Source organism: Macaca thibetana, chromosome 17 (genome assembly GCF_024542745.1).
Source record: "Macaca thibetana thibetana isolate TM-01 chromosome 17, ASM2454274v1, whole genome shotgun sequence".
In the NCBI taxonomy this organism is placed as follows: Eukaryota; Metazoa; Chordata; class Mammalia; order Primates; family Cercopithecidae; genus Macaca; species Macaca thibetana.
Genome location: NC_065594.1, coordinates 31,970,022 through 31,991,149, shown reverse-complemented (window position 1 = coordinate 31,991,149; position 21,128 = coordinate 31,970,022). Strand labels below are relative to the sequence as shown.

The 21,128-nt window shown below is 36.6% G+C and overlaps 1 long non-coding RNA gene across 3 annotated transcripts in view; it reads right to left on the bottom strand.

Moving 5' to 3' along the window:
- Positions 1-9,259: 9,259 nt before the first annotated feature.
- The window catches only part of LOC126940679 (uncharacterized), an 89,460-nt gene continuing 77,591 nt past the window's right edge, over positions 9,260-21,128 (bottom strand). For all 3 annotated transcript variants that reach the window (XR_007720878.1, XR_007720879.1, XR_007720880.1), the window contains 4 exons: positions 16,786-16,874; positions 15,804-15,867; positions 10,182-10,362; positions 9,260-9,426 (listed from right to left, as the gene is read on the bottom strand). This is a non-coding gene — a long non-coding RNA (uncharacterized LOC126940679). The remainder of the gene's footprint in view (positions 9,427-10,181; positions 10,363-15,803; positions 15,868-16,785; positions 16,875-21,128) is intronic.

The window sequence follows — 21,128 nt, the reverse complement described above, 5'->3', positions numbered from 1 at the left end:
TTCAAATTCAGATTACCCTCCTGAGACATTCAAATGTGGACAGTGGCCTAAGGTAGAGGTAAGAGGAACTGTTAGATGGGCCCGGCAAACATTACACAGAGACAGTCTATCACGTATGCTTCACAGCCACACCCTTAAAGTTTTCTGTGATTCCACAAACAGCTGAAAGTATTTTCTTCAATTTCTCTAGTCAGCTCATTCAGTGACGGAACATTCAAACTAACTTCTCTGCTAGGGGATAGCCAATCACTTTGCCCAAAACACATTTGCAAAGAGCAAAGTTTCACTGTTCACATTTTTTAGAGTCACTATGGTGTGAAGTACAGAAAACAAACAAAAAAAAAGCTTTAAAAAAGCAACAATCAACTAATTCAAGTCTACTGGTAGTAATTCACTATCAGTGCGAACATGGGAAAATATCCCCCAACCCCAGTTTTAGTTAATTTACCTATAAGTATATGCAAATAGTATGTATTGATTAAAAAATAAAATAAAAAGGAAAGAGGAGGTGGACCAAAGTTTGAAAGTGCTAATGTCTTATCTTTCAAATCATACAGATAATAAGTATATTCGTTAAAATTAAAAAAATCTATATATGAGGTGGGAGGATTGCTTGAGCCCAGGAGTTCAAGACCATCCTGGGCAATATAGTGAGATCTAGTCCCTACAAAAATAAATTTAATTAGGCAGGCATGGTGGCATAAACCAATAGTTCTAGCTACTCAGGAGGCTAAGGTGGGAGGAACACTTGAACCCGGGAGGTCCAGGTTGCAGTGAGCTGTGATTGTACCATTGCACTCTGGCCTGAACAACAGAGCAAGACCCTGTCTCAAATATATATATATGTGTATACGTGTGTGAATATATATACACACACACACACACACACATATATATATATATAGGCTTTATGCCTAACTCTAGGCTCTATTATGCACCACTCTTTGAATGAGGGCTTGAACATATATATTTTTATTATTTACATCAATATATAATATACATACATGCATACACATAATATTGATATTAATTTTTTGGATTAGAGAGAGACAGTAAATGTCACTGTATCTTCCACTGTAGAGTTTAGAACCAGCTAAGAAATAAGAGAGAAGAAAAGGGTAAATCCTTAACAAAATGCCTGATTTTTTGACAAAACTGTTCAAAGACCATAACTTTAGTTCTGCAGCTGCGTTGGGTTCCTTGAATGTCTCCAATATTGGGCATGATTATTCCTCTACTTATAGGTAGAGTAAAATAAGCTCTAGCCACTGGCATCTAGACCAAACGGAAATCTACTCCTGTGTCCTGAAGACATGTGAGCTCTGCCAAGAGCAGACCCAAAAAGCACAAAGCCAAGCATGCTAAGCTCCTTCTACCAGATTTATCAGTAAGATAAGTCAATAAATTCCCTCAAAAGAGGAGTCAGTGAGGAGGAAGAGCTGAAAGTGTTCCTTTAACATTTTTCTTCTGTGGAGTGGAAATTTACTCCTCATTATAAATTCACAAGGGTGATGTTTTTAGCTCAGAACTCTCTTATGCATACCTAATTGCATGTTGAATATTTCAATTCAGATATAACACAAGTACCTAAAATTTAAAAGCCTGAAATTGAATTAGTTATCTTATTTCTTAATTTATTCCCCCTCTAAAGTGCCCCATCTCAATAAAAGGTACCACCCTCCTTTCAGGGACTCAGACCAAAAATCTAGGCTTTCCTAATGCTTCTCTATCTGACTTTATTGAACTAAACACAAGATCTTACCTAATTCTACCTTCTAAATATTTCATATAAATCTCAATTCTCTCCCCATTCCCACCATTATCATTCTCTTCCAGGACATTGTCTTCTCCTGGATTTTTGTCTTACGTCCTATTTTCCTTTTTCTACTCTTGCCCTCTACCTTATCATTTACTTGAACTAATTCTCCTAGCAATTCCCAAATTTACTTTCCAAATATGTAAATTGAGTTCCATTTATCTGATGCCAAGCTATGATTTCTTTGGATTTCAGCTTAAATCTTAAAGGACTTTATAATCTTCTGTAGAATTAGTTTACAGCATCCTATTATTTACTTTGTCTTATGATAATATTCATCATACTTTAATTGCTTTTAATGTCTGTCTTCTCCACTAGCTTCTGATTTTCATCAGAGAAGAAACCAGGGTCAAATTGTTCACAACTGTACACAGAAATTCAAGCAGCAGAGCTGGAGCATAACAGGTGCATAAAAATATTTAATGAATGAGTGAGCTCTAAATTATCATATTAATCTTTGCTGATATTGAAAATATCTAATATGAACTACAAATGAGTCAGTCAAAAACCTCTGACCAGTCAGCTTGCAGAAATGATAGTCTAAGAACTTATCAGATTTTTCTCCTGCAGAAAATAACTATATAAGATCTGGAAACAATACAAAAATCAATTTCATAAAGGTACTGGAAGTTAAAAAAAGCAGACAGATTCTAGCATGAGTACATACTCAAGAGGAAGAAAGTGGGGTGATTTACAAATAAGTTCCCATCTTTATGGCTTTTAGCTTAGGAAAGTACAGTTGGTACAGTGAGATGCTGATTGAAAAAATATAGTCTCTGTTGCCTAGGTAACCAGACAACTGAAGCAAAGTGAATCATGGTTGTTGAAGACAGCAATGAAATCTCAGAAAGAAAAGAGAGAAGGGGGATTCCCCGTTTGTGTCTACCCACATCTCTGATTGAGGACTGGGCCGTAAATATCTAGAACAAACCAAAGCAGAATTTCAGCTAAAGCAGAATTTCAATTCATGTAATTCTGAGCTGAAATCAGAGCTACCACCCAAAAGTCTGGGTTTTCCCTTTGTGTCCAGATTTTTTAAAATGCCTGCTCAGAAAGAGGAGAAGGAAGAGGAAGAAGAGAAACAACAATACTAGTTGGAAAAAATAATAGAATCCTGAATATTCACAACTTTACATTCACAATGTCTAGGATATAATCCAAAATTACCTGATGTCTAAAGAACCAAGAAAATGGAAAATATTCGCAAGACAAAAGAAAATCAACCTTCCTCAATCCCTAAATGAACATAATGCTAGAACTACCAAATAATGAGCTAATGATTACATTTTAATGCTAACAATACTATCACATCACATTTCAGTGCTATAGCAGTTAATCTAATTAACTGTTAGAACTTTTCTAAATAATACAAAGTAAAATAAGTGTACAATACCTTTTTAAATATATAAAAATCCAGCAAAGAAACAGAACATATAAAGAAGAACCAAACGGAAAGGTGAGAACTGAAAAGATACAATATTGAAATTTGAAAATCATTGGATGGACTTAACAGACAAATAAATATTACAAAGGAAATAGTACATGAACTTAAATGTACATCAATAGAAATTACCTTAAGGACTTCTCATGAAAACCATGGAGGCCATTAAGAAATTGTAACACATCTTTAAAGAGCTGAAACAAACCAACAAAATCTTGCCAACCAGAATTTTCTAACTAGTAAAAATATTTGTGAAGACTCACAGAAAATAAAGATATTTTGGATAAAACAGCACATGATAAGAACATGTGCTGTCAACATTACTCCATTAAAATAAATGCTAAAGGAAGTTCTTCAGGTTAAAGGCATACGATGTAACGTGAAAACTTAGACACTCAGTGCAGAAGAAAGAATATCAAAAATGTTACATATCTTGGTAAATGTCGAAGACTTTTTTTCTTTTTGATTTATTCCTCTTAAACTATACAACTGCTTAGAACTAAAATTGTATTATCTTATGGGCTTTATAAATGTATTTAGATGAAATTAATATTATGATATACATTAATTTTCTATAGCTGCCATAATAAATCACCAAAGCTTAATGGATTAAATAGCACAAATTTATTATATTATAGTTCTCTAGGTCAGAATATCTGATTAGAATCTCACCAGGCTAAAATCAAGGAGGTGGTATGTGTTTTTCTCTTAAGGCTCTAGGGAAGATTCTGCTTCCTTGCTCATTGGGTTATTGGCAGTAGTCTCTTGTATGTGTAGGACTAAGATCTCTATTTCCTTCTGGCTGTCAACTAAGGGAATTCCTAATTTCTATGGGATACTCTTATTCCTTGTCTCATGAACCTCTTTCTTTAGCTTCAAACAAATAGCAGGTCAAATCCCTTTTTCAATCTTTTTTTCTTTCTTCCATTTCATCTCTGTAACCTAGCTAACAAAAACTCTCCTCCTTTAAAGACATTATGATTAGATTTGGTCCACCATATAATCAAGGATAATCTCCCCATCTCAAATATATCGGTGAAATATGTTTTCCCATAGAAGGTAACATATTTTCAAGCTCCCAGAAATTAGGACATGGGGATCTTTGGGAGCCTATAGTTCTGCTTATCACACAAAAGTACTAAAATTTGGGGAAAGAGAATATACAACTATAGCATTGAAATTTTAAAATATTTTACAGAAAGTAATACAATATTAATTGTAAGAAAAATATAAAAAGTTAAAAAAATGCAACTGCAAAGACATTTTTAATATTGCAGAAAAATATAGCTAAAATTTTATAGACAATTTTTAAGAATTGTAAAACAAATTCAAATTTTTTAAAGTCTGTCAAGAAAGGAGGAAGTGAGGACCAAAAACAAAGACAAAGAGAAATAGTAACAAACGGTGAAAATAAAATTCAAACATACTGATAGTTACATTAAAGTACAATGAACTAAACACACACCAATTCAAAGGCAAAAATTGTCCTAATAAAATTTAAAAGATAAAAACAATTATATGATACCTGTAAGAAATGCATTTTTAATATAATGAGCAGACTGAAAGTAAATAAAGAGGAAAGGACATACAAACAGTAAGCATAGAGTGGAGTGACTGTTTTTACCAGATAAAATATATATTCAAAGACAAAAATTATTCTTAGAGGAAAGAAAGTCTGACACAGAAGGCCATATAATATATGATTACATTTATATGAAGTGTCCACAAAAGGCAAATCTGAAGAGACAGAGAGTGAATGAATGGTTTCCAAGTGCTTGAGAAAGTAAATAATGGAGAATTACTGCTAATAGGTACAGAATTTATTTTGAGAATGACAAAATGTTTTGAAATTAGATACTATTGATGGATGTAAAACTCTGTGAATATACCAAAACTAACTGAGCTCTGCACCTCAAAAGAGAAAAATTTATCATATGTGAATTATATATCAATACATCTATTATTTAAAAAGTATTCTGAGAGTAAATGTATAACTCATAATAATAAAAGGGTCAATTTATCATAAAAGACAGGATAATCATAAATATGTATGTACTAATTAGTTTTAAAATGCACAAAACAAAAATATTACCATATTTAAGGTAGAAATAGACAACCTCACAATCATTGTTAGCTATTTAAAGACCCTCCTCTCACTTGATAAAACAACTAGACAAAAATATAGCAATAATATAAATGATCTGAACATTATCTACAACATTAAATTAATAGACAACTGATGATAGATGATAGATTAGAGAGAGAGAGAGAGAGAGATAAAAGAAGGGAGGGAGGAAAGGAGGAAGGAAGGATGGAAAAAAGGAACTATACCCAATAGCAAAATACTCATTTTTTAGAGTACTTAAGGTGCTTTTCCCAGAATGTATCATATAATGTGCCATAAAAGAAGTCTCAATACATTTAACAATATAGAAATCACACAAAATTTGTTTCTGAACCTCAGTGAGACTAAACTGGAAATCAATAATAATATAACTAGGAGAAATATAAATATTTGACCATTAGAGAACATACATTTAAGTGATAGGTGCATTAAAGAAGACACTCAAGAGAAATTATAACATCATTTAAACTTAATGACAATAAAAATATAACATATCAAAATTTACAAAATATAGTTAAAGCAGCATTTACAGAGATATTTATACATGTAAATGTCTATGCTAGAAATAAATATTAGAAGATAATTATTTTAATTCCCATCTTAAAAACTAGACAAAGAGAAAAATGAACCTAAATGAAACGGGAAGAAGAAAATAATAAAGGAAGAAATCAATGAAATGCAAAAGAAGAAGAACAATAGATTATTATCATTAAAACCAAAGCTAGTTATCTCAAATATAAGTAAAATTAAAAATCACTTGTCTATGCTAATAAAGAAAAGAGGGTCCAGGCACAGTAGCTCACACCTGTAATCCCAGCACTTTAGGAGGCTGAGGTGGGCAGATCACTTGAGGTCAGGAGTTTTAGACCAGCCCAGCGAACATGATAAAACCCAGTCTCTACTAAAAATACAAAAATCACCTGGGTGTGGTGGCATACACATGTAATCTCAGCTACTTGGGAGGCTGAGGCAGGAGAATTGCTTAAACCTGGGAGATGGAGGTTGCAGTGAGCCGAGATTGCTCCACTGCACTCCAGCCTGGGTGACAGAGCAAGACTCTGTCTCAAAAAAAAAAAAAAAAAAAAAAAAAAGGAAAAAAGAAAAGAGAAACACATGTGAGAATATCAACATAGAAAGAGGGTACATCAGTACAGATCCTACATACAATGAAAGCACAATAATGGAATACTATAAACAACTTTATGTAACATATTAACATCCCAGATGAAATAAATTCCTTAAGGTCATAAAGTACCTAACTCAACCAAAGAAAACACAAAATCCTTGAATACCTTATATAAATTAAAGAATGAATGTATAATTTTAAAATCTTCCCACAAAGAAAACTCCAGGATCAAGTAGCTCTGCTGTTGAATTCTATCACATATTTTTAAACCAATTCTAGACAAATTCTGTCAGAAAATAGTGAAGAACACTTACAAAATTCCTTTATCTGGACAGTGTTACCCAGATCCTTAAATCAGAAAATATTATAAGAATTATAAAAGTATAAGCCAACATCCATCATGAACATGACTGCAAAAATTTTGAACAAAATTTACAAATCAAATCCAACAGTATAAAAACAGATAAAATGCATCATGACCAAGTGAGACTTATCACAGGAATGGCTAAGTAGGTTTAACATCTGAAAATCAATGTAATTCACCGTATAAAAAGCATAAAAGAGAAAAACTATATTTATCTTTTTTTAGTGGCTTAAATCAACACACATTTATTATTTTATGGTTCTGGAGGTCAGAGTCTCACTAGGCTCAAATGAAGATGTCACCAGGTCTAATAGCTTCTGACGACTCCAGGGGCAAATTCATTTCCTTGCCTTTTCTAGCTCCTAGAGGCCACCTGTACTCCTTGGCTCCTGCCCCCTTCCCCCATCTTCAAAGCTGGCAGCACAGCACCTCCAAATGTCTCTCTCTGACTCTCAACCCTGCCTCCATCTTACAAGGACCTTTGCAATTAAATGCTCATCTCTGCATCTCGGGATCCTTAATCATTCATATTGCACATTCCTGTTACTGTGGGAGGTGCCTATTACAGGCTCTAGGGATCAGGCATGGACATTTTAGGAGGTCATTATTATGTTTACCACCATACTTCTCTCAAGGGGCTCCAAAGAAGAAAAGGCTTGGGAATGGGGCTGGACTAGGGCAGGGAGTTCACCCAATCAACAAGCCTCTATCAGAACTGGGAGTGCCACAGGTGTTCCTATGGACAGGCTATGAAGAAGATGCTGCTGAGCAATTAACTCAAGCCCCATATTAGAGTATCTGGGTTTGGTGAGGTTTAACAGGCCCAGGAGGTACAAGCCGATGCTTACTGTGATCAGTGGTGAGTTCCTCATCAGTGGAGGTATGCAACTAGAGGTTATGAGATGTTTGACCCTGGTCATCTTTTTCTCCTTTTTAATTTATTTTGAAATAATTTTAATTGTAAAACTAGTACAGAGAGTTCTCATACGACGTCACCCAGCTTCTCCTAATGTTAACATTGCACGTAACCACAGTACACTGACACTGACATACTTTAACTCACTACTCTGCAGATGCCAGTGGAGTTCCACCCATTTACCCCCAAAATGTCCTTTCTCTGGTTGGAGACACCACCCAGGGTCCCACATGCATTTGGTTGCCATGCCTTCTTAGTTCCTTCCAGTTCAGTACAGTTCCTCGGTCTTTCATCGCCGTGACACTTTTGAGAAGGGAGCATTGGCCTGTTATTTTAAGAATGCCCATGAATTTGTGATTGAAATTTTTCATGAACCTTTCAATAGATGCAGAAATAGTATTTGACATGAGTTATAATAAGTATCTGAAAATGAAGAATAGGCAAGTTTCCCAACTTATTTAAAGACAGCAATGAAAATCTGCAGCTAATATCATACACAGCTGTGGCATGTTCAAAAACTTTTAGCCAAGATCAGGAAAAAAGCATGGATGTCTATTCTCCCCCACTTCACTTTAATATTGTACTGGAAGCACTAGCCAACTCAGTAAGGCCAGAAAAAGTAATAAGAAGAATAACGATTGGAAAAATGGAATCACATTGTTTATAGAGGACATAACTGTGTTTATAGAAAACCCTTTAAAAATCTACAGAAATATCTACTGGAACAAATAAGTGATTTAAGTAATATATCAGCATACAAGATCAAACAGCAAAATCAACTTAAGTTTTACATATTAGAAATAAGAAATTTAAAAATAATCTTTAAAAATGTAACTATTAGGCTGGGTGTGGTAGCTTATACCTGTAAATCCAGCACTTTGGGAGGCCAAGGCGAGTGTATCACTTGAGGTCGGGAGTTCGAGACCAGCCTGGCCAACATGGCAAAACCCCCATTTTGACTAAAAATAAAAAAATTAACAGGGTGTGGTTGTGAATGCCTGTAGTCCCAGCTACTTGGGAGGCTGATATGGTAGAATCACTTGAACCCAGGAGGTGGAGGTTGCAGTGAGCCAAGACTGCACCACTGTACTCCAACCTGGGCAACAGAGTGAGACTCCATCTAAAAAGAAAGTAACTATTGCAATAGCAGGAAAAACAAGTAAATTTAACAAAAGATTTATAAGAACTGAGTGATGAAAACTACAAAAAATTGCAAATAAAAATTAAAGACCTAAATAAATGGAGAGACATACTATGCTCATGGTTCAGAAAACTAATATTAGTAAGATGGCAATTCTCCACAAATTGGATATATAGGTTCAATGTAATTCTAATAAGATCCTAAGAGGCTTTGTTGAATAAATTGACAAGTTATTTTATACTTTACATGAAAAGAGAAAATAACCTAGAATAGCCAAAAACAATCATGAACTCAAGAGTAAGCTTGAAGTATTAGCTTTATTTGCCTTCATTACTTAAAACAAAGCTGTAGTACTCATAGCAGTGTGGCATTGGTATAAGTTGACAATCCACAAACAAACTCACGCATTTATGGCCAATTTATTTTCAACAAAGGCACTGAGGTAATTCAATGAAGAAAAAGTCTATTCAATAAATTGCACTGGAACAACTGGATATCTGTAAGAAAAAAAAATAATAATAAACCTCAACCTGGGTTACACAAAGATGTCTTAGACAAGACACAAAAGACTACTAAAATAGTGACAAACGAAACTTCATAAAAATTAAAACCTTTTTCTCTTTGAAAGACAGTTACAGATCATATAACTGGCAGATGGGAAATTGGAATTCCATTTGAGGTATCTTAGACCCTAAAACCCTAGCCTTTTTCACCACTCCATGTGGTCTCTGGTACTCACTCCGGAGTAAGGTAGTCTGGTCAGAAATAAACAGCATATATCAGCATATGTATCTAAAGAAGCCTAGGAAATATTTGATATGATGAGTCAAAGATCAATGATATTAGCTAACACATGTATTACATAAAACTAAACTTTCTGGAAACTTTCTGCATAGTGTAAGAAAGTAGATACCTTTTGCTTCTTCATATTAAGTAGATAACCAATAAAAAAGATGACATACAAAGGAAAGAAAGGCACCCAGAATGGAAATAGCACTGACTGAGCAGGGATCTGGACCCTGTTCTTAACTCCTTACTGACAAGGAGTATGGCCTTAAATTTCTGCACATTAGATTCCCTCTACCTAAAATACAAAGGTTAACTTAGAAGGACAAACCCTCATGCTCCTTTCAGATTCATAATATTAGAAAAGATTCTCCAGTCCTTTAGTCAACAACTTTTATTGCCAAGTTCTAACTGTGCATAGTTCCTTAGGTTGAGCGAGGAGTGTTAGAACAAACAGAGTCCGAACCCCAGATTTGAAGTCAGGACCATCACGATGGCTGGCGCTCCCCTTTGGCAGTTGAGCTGCATAGTCCCTGCTGGGGCACCGTCTGTCACAGCCCTATGAAGCCAGAGGATAAAAGGTGGGAAATGTTCACTAGCTGTGGTGTTTTATGTGGTGGGTTATTTTTCACCAGCTGCAGATGGCTCTGCAAGAAAAAAAAAGAGAGGGCATCTCAGTGACTGGCAAATCGCACCCAACAGCTTCACCAGAGATGAATGAGCTCTCTGTCTAACTGGGAGCTAGGCCTGGAGATTCACTTTGGGGAGAGTCCAGCCTCCTCTATATTTTCTGACAATCTCCATCCAAACTCCCCACAGGCCTGTGGTGTCTAGTACTGCACAATCTCACAGCCCCCATGTACTCAATTCACAATGATTAATGATGCGATGCAGTGCCTCAGACTCATCCACCCATTCTAGAAGTCCCTATAAAATAGCAGTTTGTACCTGGCCCACAGTAGGTGCTTGACAGGATATTTATCCAAATGTATTACATTGAAAAGTCCTTCACATCTATCATTGAAAACTACAGATGGAGCTTGTTCTTTCACCTCTGTCAAATATTTTCTGAAAATAAAGCTATTTAAGCATACGAGGTTGAACCTGATTCTATCTGATTGTCGCTGTTATTCCAAGCCGTCTTCCATTGTCCCAAATTCCTGCTTTAATTTTGAGCTAACTGAAATTGACCTCTTTTACATCCAACACAGCTGGGGTAATGAGAAGTTCTAAAATTAACAATAACAGAGTTAGGGCTTGACCTAGCCATTAAATGGTGAAATTTGTTTGGGGCATCCAAAATATTTCCTTTTTGCACCAGCCAAAATACCACTGGCTGCTCTTTTTCACTTCTCTTCAAAAACTTGCTTTCAGAAAATGCTCTCACATCCATCATATATACCATAGCATAAGTTTGTCAATGTGATGGAATTCTGAGGAAATTTACATCCTAAGGCATAATTCTAAATGTTTCATGAAAACTTTAGCCAACCAAATAAGCAATTCAGTTGGGAGAATTCAGGGAGAGGTTCTGTTTTTGTTTGTTTGTTTGTTTTGTTTTGTTTTGTTTTGTTTTGAGACAGAGTCTCACTCTGTCACCCAGGCTGGAGTGCACTGGCACAATCTCGGCTCACTGCAACCTCCGCCTCCCAGGTTCAAGTGATTCCCCTGTCTCAGCCTTCCGAGTAGCTGGGATTATAGGCGTGCGCCACCACACCCTGCTAATTTTTGTATTTTTAGTAGAGACAGGGTTTTGCCATGTTGGCCAGGATGGTCTCAGTCTCCTGACCTCGTGATCCGCCCGCCTCGGCCTCCCAAAGTGCTGGGATAACAGGCGTGAGCCACCGTGGCTGGCCCTGTTTGTTATTCACAATGATTAATGATGCGATGCAGTGCAACATAGAGACTATGTTACCTAAAAGTAAAATAGGCCTTAACTTTTTGTGTACTCTCCTCCACTACTTCTTTTGACCTTTAGCTACCTATACACCTGATTCACCGTGTTAATGCTTTTGATGCTAAAAGGCGAAATGGATGTCTAATGACTTTAAAAAGCTACTACCAAGAAGTGACTAACGGTCTGGAAAGACACAAGCAGGCAGCATCATGAAATACACCTGTGCCTTCAAAGAGTTAATGTATTTCTGAAGGTTTCCTCCGCCTTAGAAAGATATTCCTCACTTTGAAGTAGAAAAAAATCTAGGCGTACCTGAAGAGGAATGCTAAAAGAAGAGAGGCTGCTTTTAGGAGATATTGAACTCCAAACTTTAAATGATTTAAATGCAATCCCCATGTGCAGCTGCTAAACCAAAGCACCTCACCCCAGGGAAGAGATGAGAAATTTTGAGGGCAATTGAACACTGAGAATTCTCATTGTGGCTTAGCAAAAAGTGACTTAGCACATGTGTTTCAGTAATTATGAAGCGTCGGAGTGCTCACTGGCTCTGAAACACAGTCACAAGTATGACAACTCGGGTGCTGGTGTAAGAAGCAATCAGATGAGGCAGGAATGAACACCTTTTGCCTTTGCAATCTGCTCATGCTCTGGGCAACTTTTCTTCTGGGAATGGATGTCTGGGTTGTGCACTCACACCAAGATTATTCATTACTTTTTAAGATTAGCTGTGCAGAGCTAATCAGGGGAAGAAGAAAGGTAGAATATTTATTAGGTAACCACCATGTATTCAGCGCCTACTAGGAACCTGGAATTTTACATATACTCCTTAAAAACAAAAAGTTAAAAAAGAAATTGTGAGATCTCACACACATTACAGAAAGATATAGAAACTGCAAGCTCCTCTGTCACTCTGCACAAATCATAAAATACAATGTTGCTAGGCACTCAGAGGGCCTCTGCAGATCCATGCCTTAGAATCACCTACCTCTCCCCTAAAGGTTAGCCTCATTTATGTCACTCCTTTTACCATATATATTCCTTGTAAACATGCATTTATAAAGGCTTGGTTTAGTTGTGCTTGTTTCTGAATTATATATAAATAGAATTAAGCAGCATGAACTCCTTTGTATCTGGCTTCTTTCATTCAGAACAAAGTTATGTTTATGATGTTCGTGTTTTTGTTTATAAATGTAATTTGTTCATTTCATTGCTGTCATATTATATTACATGACTATATCACAATTTGTTTAGTCAACTGTTGATGGGCTTTGGGTTAGAACTACTATAAATAATCAGCTATGAACATTCTTATACCTGTCTTTTGAGGCAGGTGGGCATGCATTTTTAGATATATACCTAGTGATAGAATTGAGGGTCATGATAGACTAAGGGCCTATATGGTCAAGTTAGTGTAGACAAGTAAGTCCATTATGTTATTCACACCTACAGACATTTATGGAAACTATACACAAGTAGTTTGAAATCAGGAATCATCCAACTGATAATTATCTTGAATCTCATGCAATGTACCATAGTAGACCTGCAAATGGGAAACTCACAAATGGTGACTAAATCAGAACCAACAAAAGTCATTCATTCATTCATTTGACTTTTTTCATTGAATACTAGCTATGTACTACATACTGTGCTAGGAGCCTGCATTGTTCTCTGCAGAGTAGGGCTTTCTAATAGAAAATAAGAATCACAGAATCGCAGCAGGTGTATAACTGAAAAGAGATAATATAGTTGAGGCCATTTATTAAATAATGAAATTCAGAGCCACAGAGAAGGAAAGGAATTTATTCAATGTCTATAGAGAGCTGTAGGATCCAGGTCTCTTGGTTCTCAGATCCAGAGAAATCTTTTCTGAGAAGGAAGAGTGGGGTCAAGGAAAGGAAAGTTGTGTGCTCATATTAATTAAATTCAACTGTTTCTGAGATTCTATTTTCCCTTTCTTCTCCCTTTTAAAGGCTAAAATAAGAAGTAGACAACTGACCAAGGTACAAAGTTTGTTTCTTCTCTCAGTCTCCAAAGACTTTGCCTCTGACATGGTCTACATCTTCCTTCCCCAGGTACCTATTCTAGCAACCCTGAGGTGCTTAAGAAACTCAATCCAACTCTTCTATAACATCTATTGATTTTGTTAATACTCCAAAAAGCCTTGCCTTCTAAGCCTCACCCACCATGTTGCCACAGCAGCTATGGCATGAAAGAACCACAACTGCAAGAAAGTAATGCACCTTTCCCAGATCAGATACAAGCTTTCTGGCAAATGAGATTTACATGGTCACTTTAGCCTCATTAAACCTAGTTCAGTTTGTACCTTTCCATACATTTCTCAAAAAGTTTTGAACAGTTACAATTCAGTAATCATAGAAGCTTCATTTTGACCTATTTTTATTTAAGAAAAAAATAGGACAATGCTATTTTCTTCCAAGACATCATTAGTACTCTTGGGTTTCTTCTCACTAAAAATTGGAGAGTTCAATATTCTGTTCAATGGTAGAAAGAGCATGGGAACTGGGGGACAGAATACATGATTTACATCCAGGCTTCCAGACACACCATCACCTCTGTCTCAAGGTTGTTTATTATGTATAATCCATTTGAAAAATTGTTTAATAGTAAGTACTTAAAAATGTTACCCCCTTTCTGTTTTTTCCTTTATTTATTTTGGCTTAAATTGAGTTCTGAAAAAAGTGCTAATTTAACTCCTCAGAATAAAAAGACTGCAAAGTCTTGTCAAGCTCTGTATGATTCCGCAGAAACAGTGTTGTGTCTAGTTCCAATGGCAGCTACAGTCCCCAGCCTGAATGCAGCAATGTATGAAAAGGAGCATAACTATCTCTGGGAAGACCAAACTAAATTCAGCTTCTCTTGATGACAAATCTCCACTTTGAGAATCTGCTTCTTAAAACAACTATGTCTTTTCCATGTTTATTCTTCTTCTACCTCCCCAGCATTTCTTTTTTAAAATCTGGGGAGTCTCAAAAAGATATGAGAAAGTTCTTTTTAATTCGTCTGTCAGAGTGTTATTACCCACTACATAGAGTCTCATAAGTTGTACCCCATAGAGCAGGCAATCAAAGATTTAAAAATGACATGTTTAGATGAGCATTTTTAGCTCTGGGCTAAAAATCACTACTGGAAAGTGCTGGAACATGGCTCATCTTGCTGTGAAAACACTCAATCAGGGCTCAACCTACAGCAGAGTTAAATTAGTAGAATGCTTATCTTTCAAAGTGTTCAATTGGGAGTACTCAAATTTTGATGCATTTTAGTTGGGTACTAATTAGCAACTAGCTGACTGCTAAATGGACTGTCACCTTTCCTTTCAACAATTCACTGAAAATTAGTCCCTCAACGTTATTTGAACACAGAGGAAATGGGTTGGGAGGGCTAGAGTTAAAGATGGGATTTCATTTGGTGCATTTATGTGAGAACTTTTAGTGTGCCGCTGATATTTAAGGACTTCAGTAAATGCAAAAGAGGGGAAAAGGTTGGGAATGACAGACAGTGAGTTCTGCTCAGCAGGCGTTGACGCTATAGTCAAAGTATGAATGGATCCAGTTCTTTTTAAATGTTAATAAGCCTTTACACTGGAAAGGATTTCATATGTAGTTGCTATAATATCAGGCACTGGCCTATTCTGCGGTTGCTGAGGTAGCTTGGGTGTTTGAATTATTGCCAATATTAGGTGAGAAGGAATTCAAAAGAGATGTTTAAATGTTAATACAAAAAAAAATCCTACATTTGAAAAGTAAATATAGACTATAGGTATTTTCTTCACATCTGTTTCTTAATTGTATTATTTTGATATAGAATTGAATTTCAGTCCATCATGACATTAGCTATCTTAGTAATAGAAAATGCATGAAAGGCAAGCATAAGCATGGGCTGAGGTAAGTAGGATTTCTCCTTTCCAGTGCTTAGAGAAAAGTGTTTTCCTGAGTGTGCAGTCATTTTATTGCAGGGTTTGGATCTCAAATCTTCACATTCTTCCCTAACTTCTTAGACAGCAAATGTCAAAGAAACAAAGTGATGTGAGAGGAGGTGAAGTGATAATAATTTGGATCTAATAAAAATTAAATGATAATTGTCTTGGCTTCCAGAAAAAAAAGTCAAACCTATCTTAGGCAGAGTTTAATATTGGAATTATAACAACAAAAAATTGACTCAATATGCTCTTACCAGATGTATGCCAGGGTCTAGATGCCAAAGTCACCCAGGCCAGAAATGGTCCCTACCCAGTCATCTAGAAAAAAGAAAACAAATAGCCGTTGGAGAGAAACTGATTGCATTAGTCCAAACGCTGAGTCCAGTAAAACAGAGAAATCAGAGTTTATTGATGTTGAGCAACAGCATTGAGCATTTCCCATAAGACCTTCTGAACAGGGTGATCTTAACTCTCAGGCTAAGAGACCTATAATTTTAGGTGTATGAAACAACTCCTGGTACAGAAACTTAATTGTCAAGAGAGAGAAGGCAGATCCATCATGTGGGAAAAAGGAGGACAGAAAGTATAAATTACAGGACTATATAAATGTATAGATTCCATGAAATACAAATGATGATGGGTTTTGGAAATAAAATAGCAGATTAAAGTTCATCTTAAAAACATGTATGATACCAAGCTTAAAATAAACCTTGAAAAAGAAGGGTAATGAGAAGGCGTATGTCCTGCCTAATAATAAAACAAATATAACTGTGACGACAGTAGAATGCTTATGTTTGGCCTGTGAGCTAAGAATGTTGTTTGTTGTTTTGTTTGTTCGTTTGTTTGTTTTACATTTTTGAAGCTTTGGTAAGAGGCGAGGGAGGGAGTGGAGGAAGAATCAATGCAACAGAGGTGTATATGGCCTACAAAGTCTGAAATATTCATTGTCTGCACCTTTTCTGAAAAACATAACCTTCAATTTATAATGTACATATACATTATTTTATATTTTTAAAATATATTTTATAATATTTTTTTAAATTGACTGCCTAGTCTCTCCTCTGCTGGAGGAAATGAGAGGAAAAGTCAGTTACCTATGTAACAGTGATCTGCGAATCTTTGCTTGGGGCAAACACTGAAATAATAGGATACCATTTTCTTCCTTTACCAGCTCCACATACTCACTGCTAAGAAAGATGACCTACATTCCAAAGGACTGGATCGAAGGTTACATACCAGGTATGAGACAATAATCATTGGAAATAAAAGCAGGCCCCAGGACAGCTGATTTCTCTCCTCTCTCCTGAAGAGGAAGTTGAAGTGAACTGAAAAGGAAAGGGAGAGGGTCGGGATTTGTGGAGAAAAAAACAAAATATTTGCTCCTCTTGATGACTCCAGCTCTCCTAGGATGTGCCTTTCAGGTCCTTCTCAAAGTTTGGTGGTTCCCTGGGACACAAAAGACCACCATTTTGTTTCTCATTTACTCCTCCATAGACAAGAAAGACATTGGATGGGGTGTACTGGGAGAAAACAGAGCAGTGGGAAGAGCAGACTGCAGACAGTGCCAAAGGAAGACGCAGGACTCAGGAATATATTCCTCCCTGCCCTTACTCCCAGCTCAAGGCACAGATTCATGCATTTCTTTACCTATGGTGTGGGCCCAGAGTGAGCCAGCGGAGTTCAATGAGGTCACGAGGAATAAGTTAGCCTCCGTTGCTATCCCTATCCAAAGGTTGTCTGGCATAGCAGGAAAACTCGTACAGCAAAAATAAGAGGAGGTACGCTTGTGGGAGCAAAGCACTGAGTGAAGAGAAACTGAGCCTTTTTAAAATCACCAGTAGGTGCAGGAGGGTGTCCAGGCAGCCAGGACACTTAATGGGCCACCCCTTAGAGCTAACAGTAAAAAGTGATTGAGGGCAGCCAGATGGCAGCATGAAAGCTGTGTGCTCTTGAAAATTGGATACTAGTAAGTGGAAAATGCCCAGAAAAAGGGAATACACCACTTCATCAAAACCTCTGCCCATGTGTTTTCTGTACATTTAGATGTTTCTGAATTGCCAATGCTTATCCGCTTAACAATAATAAGCAACAACTTAATAATAGCTAACTAGTAAGAACTAAACTACCCTGTTGGAAGAACTAGATAAACATTACTTATGGGAAAGGAATCACTATTATGCTCTCTCTCTCTCTCCTCAACAGGTCAGCCTCCTTCCTACATATTAGTTATATTTAGAGTGACCACAGAATTTATTTGGAAACTTTTGAGAGTAAAGAGTATGTTACTAATGATTTTGCCAGAACCAGGAATAAACAGATTCTGTCTGGAGCAACCAAGAAGGCATGGTTACCCTAGCAATATTTGTGCCCTTTCATTTTCACAACCACAGGCTTCGTAACAATAAAAGCTGTCGCAAGGAAGTGCCTACAATGTCAGGTGTTTTACCTATGTTGTTCCATATTATCCTCAAAGCTACCCTATCAAGTAGGTATTATTTTCACAGTTTTATAGAAGAGGAATCTGAAACTCAGAAAGGTTAAGTAACTTGCCTAAGGTCACACAGCTTTGATCCAACAAGAGAAGATTTTATCAAGCCGGTAATATACGTGAAGTCTTTTGCTAGCTGTTTCCACATTTGATATGCCATGTTAATACTTAACCTTTGAGAAGTGGGTAAGGATGTATCTTTACAGATGAAGAAATAACATTTCAGAGGAGTTATTATGTTATTCAAATTCAGCCAATCCAGGAAGTACAGAAGTCCAAGTTGAACCCAGGGCTCTCTGAACCTGATGTATAGGGTTCTCAGCTTCCCATGCTGCCCTTCAAGGGGCTGAAAGGGGATGTTCTCAGTCTTTAATTGCTGAAGCCCAATTTGGTAAAAAAAAAAAAACAACAAAAAAAAAACAGAGTGAACAGACAGCCGATGATGAACTTCAGGTTTTCCATTACTTTTATCATTGGAGCTTTGTACCTGTCAAAGATACATTTGTTTAAGATGCCTAGAAAAAAAAGCCCTGCTAAATTATCAGCACCACAAATGAGGCATAAACCCGTAGCTCTCCATACCAGAACAAATCTCACTAAGATGCTACCAAAATTAGAGAGAATCATGTTTATGTGCAGTGTTCCCAGATAGCCTCCTGCAAGGCACACAGCGAACAGAATGCACTCATCCTTACTGACTCATATCCAGGCCTTTCAAATGACTTACATGGAACCAGGGTAACTACACACTCCATCTCTTCAACATTGGGACATGTAGCTGCAAATCCTTTTCGACCCTCAAGTAGATGAACGGTGTGCATACAAGCTATCTAAATTTGTGAGTAGCCAGAAAGAATTGAAGGTGGTCAGGAAGTGTGCAAAAATTAGAGAAACAGTGCCTCAGCCTGCCTTCCCTGGTGACCTGAAGGGAAATATAATAGAGTTGGTTTTTGTAACATGTCTTATTACTATATTAGGATCATGTTAAGCATACTGTCAAAGCCTGATACAGGTGAGGTAATCCTAAAGAAAAGACTAGAAAAAGTCTAACAGTGAGTTATTTTCTGAGGGAAAATAGATATTCCCAGGACACCCTCGAAAGCAGAGGTCTGTCTCTGAAAATTAGTTCATCCTTCAGCTTATGAAGTCACCTTCCTGAACATGAGATGAGATTAGGACCATGGGTTTGCTTTCAGGCAGAGTTGGATTAAAAAGTTAATTCTGGGACTGACTGACTTCTTTCAGCTTGGGTTAGTTTATCATCTGTGAGACTCAGTTGCTTCCTCTATAAAACATGATCCTAACACCGACTTCCAAGGGCTGTGGTAAAAACTAACCCGAGAGATCATATATGTGCACACCAGGCAAAGAAGACAACATGGAGTCATGTAGTAGAGGCTTAGTGAAGGTTAATTTTCCTTACATTGCTCTAAATGTGTGACCTTCTGTGAGTCACTCAGTTCCTCGAAGTTTCAGTTTCTTGATTTGCAAAATGTAAATAATAAAATTTGTGAGCATTAAACAAGAGAATATATGTAAAGTACGAATCACAATTCCAGGCACAAGTCTAGCACTCAGTAAATATTACTTCATATCCCTCCAGTGCTATTTCTCCAGGCAGACTTTCTGTTCAGCTGCACTAGTAGATACTGCATTATATTTGCCCAAAGTTTGCACAGAATCATAGGAGTTAAAATACTGCTGCTATTCCTGAGCAATGAAAGAAGTGAATGGTGTCTGCCTGGTTTTGGCCGTCACACCAGTTGAACCAATCTAGAATATGTGGCCTTTGCATTAACCCAGAGCCTTCCAGCCTACTTCTACCACTCAACTGCAGCACAGTGACCCACCTCCTGCAGAGGCTCGTTATCATAGACACTGATTTGTCATGCTGGGCCTTGCTAGCAGCTTTCTAGTCACTCACTTCATACTTCTCGTGGCAAATTATATTTGACTTTCAATTTAAAATCCAGAACACTCTGAAATAAAACCTCAGTGTAATCATGGTGATAAAGCAGTGGCACGTGCAGTTTTGACAGGATGAGACTTTTTGTTGTTGTTTGTCATGAAGAATCTCCTTCTGCATAGACCCATGCCCAAATCTGACCTCCAAAAGCCCCACACACATATCAGGGAATGACAGAAGATTCACTCATCCACACTACCTTGAACTTATAGGGAGCTCACAGCACTAGAAGTTTCTTTTAGAAGCAGAGGATTACTGTCCTATTGAAAGTCATGGAGTCTTAGTTAGGCTTGGTTCAGTGAGCATGAAATGAATGAAGTTAGAAATGGAAAGAAAAGCCATATCTCAGCAATAAAGTTTTCATCTTATTTAATCAAACACATATTTGCATATTTCTTTGGCAAAGACATCAGGTTCTCCAGTTGACAAGCTAAAGCAAAATCTGCCAAAGGAAATTGTTTTGGTTCTCTCTCCTGAATAAGAAACATTAACTCCAATTTTTCAGCATTAAACTTTGGTGGCTATTACTGCTATTTTCAAGTCCATTTGACTATCAAGTCCATTTGACTTAATGAATTTCAAAAACACAATCTGGGATTCCAAGTATTTAGAGAAAGGATACTTAATTTCAATAGATTATCAATTGCATGAAAGTTTGCAAAGGTTGGTCAACTCTGGTTGAGCGATCAATCCAAAAGTATTTACATTTGGTCCTAAGCTACAAGCATACTTACATTTAAGTATGGATGTTGGACTTGTATCATATAAAGTACTTGATATCTTTAGCATCTTGGCCTTGGAAACCTTAAAATTAGCTACAAATTAGGGAATTATTTAAACCTAACTTTTACAAGCATTCTTCATGATACTTCTTCACATATAATGTTGTCATACTGATTTATACATGATCTCCTCCCTTAATGCCTTCCAACTGGAAAGCAAACCGTTGAACAAGCCAAATTTAATTCTGATATTGAAAACTTTATAAGTGCCAAAAATATAAAGCCCAAAGATAATTCAACTTGCCATTGGAGATATGCAAATTATATATTAAAATTTACAGCTTATCAGATATTTTCTATAAAAGCATTTCAGCTGCATAGAAAATTGGTATTTATAAATATT